This window comes from Pteropus vampyrus, unplaced genomic scaffold (genome assembly GCF_000151845.1).
Source record: "Pteropus vampyrus isolate Shadow unplaced genomic scaffold, Pvam_2.0 Scaffold2, whole genome shotgun sequence".
In the NCBI taxonomy this organism is placed as follows: domain Eukaryota; kingdom Metazoa; phylum Chordata; class Mammalia; order Chiroptera; family Pteropodidae; genus Pteropus; species Pteropus vampyrus.
In genome coordinates this window covers 2,111,560-2,118,013 of record NW_011888783.1, presented here as the reverse complement: position 1 = coordinate 2,118,013, position 6,454 = coordinate 2,111,560, and positions in this window count along the sequence as shown.

The following is a 6,454-nucleotide window of genomic DNA, read 5'->3' as shown; positions in this document are numbered from 1 at the left end:
CGCAATGAGAAATACTGGAAATACTTAGCTATTGGGTGAATGGAGGAACTGGAGATATTAAAAAAGACACAAAAGACAATGAGAGTGGATTCTTTATTTCTGAAAATATGGGTTTATATACATATTGAATATAAATATATGCACATATAATTTCTGAAAATATGTATTACACATTTAGAATTGAATAGATGATATATCTATTCATTCTATTGAGAATATTTCCCTATATATATCTTTTCAAACACGTATACACATATATCCATATACATACACATATGCACACATACTTTCAGAAATAAGTGAACTGGAAGGAACACAAGAGCTTATAATATCCAGCTGTAAAAAATTTAAAGGTATAAAAAAATTTTTTTAAAGTAAAAAAAAGCAATTAAGAGATTAAAAGTTTTAAGAGATTCCTTCTGATATACATATGCATGCATATAATAGGAGTCCATGAAATATAAAACTAAAACAGTGGAATAAGATGAATGTTAAAAGCTAGCATTTAAAGAAAAATCTTCTGTCATTAATATAAAAAGGAAAAGAAAAGAAAAAAGTAGAGACAGAGGGTGGAACCACAAATTGAAAGGAATTCCAAAACCCTGAGAACATCAATGTACAGTGGCCAACACTTTGGACTTTAAAGAAAAATTAAAATTTTTTAAATTTTTGGATAATTGAAAAAATTTTAAAAAAATTAAATTATGGGAGGGAGGAGTAGCTCAAGTTACAAGTTTTTATTTTGTTATAATAAGAAAAAATGAGATTATTAGTGGGCTGTAACAGCAATACTTTATACCAAAAGTCAAAGGAGTAAAATAATTAAGATACATAAAGAGAAAAAAATGTGGGCCAAGGATTTTATATCCATTAAGGTGACCTTCAAGTATAAATGTCTCAGTCAAACTTTTAGGAACATGCAAGGCCTTTTGAAATATTGATTTATTGTCCTCAAGAAATCTAAAAAACACACTTCATTTAATCAAGATGGCTAGACTGGCAACAACATAAGAATTAATGGTGAACATTAAATATACATGTTCTCTATGTAAATGAGAACTAAAGATAGATAATAGTAACGTGTAAAAAGATATAGTATATAGTGGCTATATGCCCAGTTAGATGCATTTCAACTGTCAAAAATATGAAGGTACTTGTACTTTTGAATTTGTGACAAAATAAGTTTCAAAAAACGAGGAAATAATTTGGAGAATATATGAAAAGTACAGTCATCTTGTTCTCAACCCTATGTATTAATTGAAAGTAAACAGTAAATTAGATACTAGCAAAGAGGAGGAAAAAAATTGGTCATTGGCTAACCTATTATTGTACCTAGAACAAAATCTGAAAATAAAGAGGATATAAAGATAATATATAGGTAACAACATAGATAGAAACATAAGAACAAAAATATAAACCCTCCTAAATACTAAAAGTTATAACTACAAAGAGAGAAAATGAATACATTTTACTACGTAGTAACGTATGGACAAAAACATAAGGTTAATAAAACAAATTGATAGCTCTTGGAGAAGAAAAGAAAATGGAGGACTCAGAAATAGCATTTAGATTTCTATGGATAGCTGATGTCTGCTGGATTTGACTTCCAAACTAGAAAATATTTTTTATAATTATAAAACAAAATTGAATTAAAATATAATCTCCAAAACTCAGAAGTAAAATAAGACAAAGTAGACTGGGTGTCCAACTAATGGCATGAGCACAGTGTGAGGAACTATTTAAGGTGGCTTTATGGGGTCTAGTGGGTAATGGCCAAAGATGTTGCTGAGCATACTAAAAATCCACACACAATTCCCCCTGCATATGAAGAATTTTGTAGTTCGAAAATAGCAGTAGAGCTGCTTTTGAGTAATGTGGAGTAGAGTATTTAGATGGAAGCGAGGAATGTTAGAAAAAAATTATCTTTTCAATAAATAGTATTGAGATGATTGGAAATCCAAATAGATGAAAACTTAACCCTGATTCATACCTTACACCACAATTAAATCAAAGTGGCTTGTAAAACAAAATGTGAAATAATAATAGAAATTTTAGAATATAAATTATGAGGAAATCTATATAAACTTGAGACAGGAAAGACCATATACAGGATATAAAAATCCTAATTACAGATGAAAGGATTGTAAATGTGGATACGCAGAAAGTAAATTCTCTTCATCAAACAACATGGCTTGTTGAAAAGTAAATTGACAGAAGCATTTTAGGGTAAGAAGAGGAGAAATGCTGGGGGCAGAGTGACATCAAGTGCCAGTGTTCTGGTATGGGAGCATGCTTGACGGATTTGAAGAAAAATAAAAAAGACTGATTGAAGTAGATTTACGAGGAGAGTAATAGGAGTAGTAGAAAATGAGATTAGAAAATTTATAGTGAGCCAGATCTAGGAAACCACTATTTGCCTATTTTGTAAGGATTTTGTTCTGAAAGAAGATTGAGATTTCACCATCAGATTTAGCACTCTGTAGGTCAGGGAAACATTAAAGGTGTTTCAGTAGGGCGATGTAGGGAAGAGAGACTAGGGCTGTTGTGAAAATCTACTTGGAGATTCAAAAAGACTTAAGAAATTAAGACAGTGACTATTAGTAACTATTTCTAAGAGTTTATCATGTAAAAAAAGTAGATAAATAGGATCCTAGCTTAAAGAAGGGACATTTTTTCTTTTTTTTAAATGGAAGAAATAACAGGAAGGACAGTCCACATGGTTTTTTTTTGGTGGGGGGAGGGTGTTTTTTTTTTGTTGTTTTTGTTTTTGTTTTTGTTTTGTTTTCTCTGTCCCTGTTCAGCTGCAAGAGTAAATAAACTGGAAAAGTAAAATTAAAATTAATAATGATATTTATTTAGCCAAGTACTTAAAAGGAACTGAGAAAGATATATGACATACTAGGGTATATGTAAAAGAAGTGAGCATAAGTCTTTAAGAGACATTGAAAAAATGGTCAATGGAGTATGGGTCCTGGTGATGTCAAAATAGTCTTGATTTGGAGGTTCTGAATTATATCAGGAAAAAAGAAAAAAATGGTGGTTTGAGTTGCTTAAAATTGTGATTTTTAGTCATGTCACAGTTATCAGTGATAACAAAATATTTTTATGACATTAGAGAAATGGACATTTGAAATATGTATGAGACAAGGTCATTGCAAGAAAGGAAGTTACCCTCTATCATTTTCATGTTCAGGTGATTTATGAGTATACTGAAATGACTAAAACTGATGACAGGAGTAGTGTTGAGTCAGTGACAATGAATTAGGAACTAAAGTCTTTAAATGACTCAAAATTGGTCACAGACTTACAATAAAACACAAAACTGTAAAACTCCTAGAAGATAATATCAGAGAAAAATTAGATGACCTTGGGTATGGCGATGATTTTTAGATACAGCACCAAAGGCATGATAAATGAAAGAAATAATTGATGAGCTGGACTTCTTTAAAATTAAAACTTATATGCAAAGTTAATGTAAAGAAAATGAAAAGGGAAGCACAGATTGGGAGAAATTATTAGCAAAAGACACATCTGATGAAAGACTGTATTCCAATATTTAAAATCCAGTAAACTAGGAATATAGGAGAATCTTTCAACTTGATAAGGACTATGTCATATACACTCTTGCTCACAATATTCAACCCTATCCAATTCTTTTCAGAGGTGCAACTTCACTGGTAAAATTAAAAAAAACAGAATGGCTATTTACTATCTCTGTCTTATCTAAGTTAAACCATAAAGGATTTGGAATACAAATGGCAGATCTACATAGAATAAGTGTGGAAGCTAAAGAAAGCATGAATAAGAGATATGGAATTTACTTAGGTGGTTAAGGTGATTAAGGTTAGCATCCTCTGTATGTATTACACACTCTGTCTGGTAACCTGTGTTTGAGTACACAGCCATGTAATGAATCAGCCAGATACTACATTTCAGCTCAGCTGGTGGAAGGATAATAATAAAATTTGTGGAACAGAATTGTTATATTGATCTCTCCTAAATCTAATCTCCCTTGTAGTATCAACAGATCACTAGGGTTCTACCCTTGCAGGACTCTTGCCCTAAAGCAATGACAGCTGGGGTTGCTATTATGTCAGGAATGTTCTCATTATGCCTTGTCATCCATTGTCTGAATGCAGTCATCAAAAACATGGCAGCAAGCCCTTCTCATAAGTTTGAACCATTTTGTAAGAGTAACTTAATGAATACACATACAAATGTGCACACACAAACATGCACATAGTTCCTACTTTGGGCTTATTAACAGGAAAAGAGATTGGGGACCGAATCAGATAAGAAAAAAAATAATAAATTCAGTTCTCCCTCTATCAATCAAATTAGAATAGCAGGAGTTAGATTTTGGAAATGCAAGTGCTTCTTACTTTCTAGTAAAGAAGAAGAGCTGCATTCAAGACATTTGATTATCATTTTAATAGGAAGTAGATGCTCATTTCAGTGATACTATGACCTTCAGTAATGTCCAAACTCCTACTGCCCTTAAAACAGCTTTTATATTTCAAGGAGATCTTTTCTTTCTTCAGCTAAGATTTAAAAATGCAGAGATATAGTCAGGTGTCTTATAGAAAGATTTAGGGAAGACAGATCCAAAGAGGAATGATAATTTGTTATGTAGTTTTGATGAGTAAAAGCTAAGCAAATTCTTTGCATGTTAAATAAGTTTAGAAATATAAATTTCTTCATTCTTTTTAATAAAAGAAACTAATAATTTGAATTAGTGCAAAGTAAAGTTGTTTTTTAATTATATCTATACATGGCATTTATAATAAATATGGATAAATTGATAATGTGGTATATTCCCTGTTGAAGATTGCCTACCATTTTAATGAGGCTTTGAAAAAATTCACTATTTTTTTATGAAATGTAATATGAAGAATCTTAGTTAAAGATAATAGTAGTGTTCCTATTCCTGAAATCTTTGAAAATTTAAAAACATTTAAAAACATTTCCTTACCTCTTTTGTGTCTAGCTATAAAAGGTGCAATAAATAGGTTGAAAAGGGGCTAATGACATCCAGGCACTTAACATCATCATTTTAAAGACTTTTATGAACTACAATTAGATAATTACTGTTAATTAGTATGTTAGGATAGCAGAATTATTAGAGTGTATAAGAAAGTTAGCAATATGTTGAATGTATGGCATTCATCCAGGGATCAATGGGGCTGACATTTTCTATGCTCTTTTTTTTTTTGTTAACATTGAATAAAGAACTGCTCTTGGTCTTTATTAACTCCAAATGTGATTTCGCTTACAATTTTCACTAGTTTACATTTTACCGTATTCATGTTTGTATCTTTGATACATTGTTCTTTTCTGTATAGCACAAGAGAGTTTAACATATTATTCATGGAAAACTGAAACCTAAAACCAAAACTGCAAAATGAACTATGAGGAACTTTTGCATTTTGAAAGTTCTTCTTTATTCTTAAACAGGGGATTTATTTTTTAATAACTTCTCATGAGAAAATAATGCTTAAAATCAGAAATCCTTTCTGAGTATATGACTATAATATTGATGCTGTCATTTTCTCACATGTGAAGGCAGCTTGGTTTATGTGTGAAAAGTAGAATGAAGATAAATAGATTTACCCAGATATAGCAATGGATAAAATATTAAAGATATAGACAGATCTATACCAGTAACATTAAACTATTAAAAAAGGATATTAAAATCTCAAGCAGTCTGATAGTCTTTTTAACATACAATATTAGTTAAATCATTTAAATAATACAAATAAATAATACAAATGGATAAATTTTTATGATCTCTAACTCACAGTTACATGGCTAGGATATTGTTTCAAGAACAGGAAAATAAATAACAACATGCCCATTTTAAGATATTCAAAGATGTTCACTTTCTCACAGGTGAGCTATATGAAGCAAACTAGTCCCTAAAGGCAGCATTAAGAAAGTAGATATTACCTGCTATCTGAACTATAATATTAAACATTAGAATTTCTCTGGAAAACATTTCATTTAATTCTGGTTCCTTCCACATATATGACGCATGTACACACATACACTTTTCAGAACTAATAGACTAAGTTTCTGATACACAATTTTTGCATGTTAAATACCTGAGCAAGTCTATATTTCAATGTTAAAAGACTTATTTTAGGCCAACATTAACATGACTACTTTGTGCTCTAAAATGTCAAGCCTGTTTTGCTTTAGAGTTATTCTAATCTTTCTTCCTTGCTGTTTATCAGTAGCTACTAACACAATTAGAAATGTGGTGTCTAAAAGCGTGGCAGTAAGCCTTAAGAAATCGCTTTTACTGTCTTTCTTTCATTCACTAATTAATTCATTAATTCACTCTCTGATTCATTCACTCATTCAGTGAGCAATGCACATCTTTATGATTCATTTTACCATAGGTTATTAACATACTATAGTTAAAAAAAAAAGTTATTTCACCCTGCAAATCCAA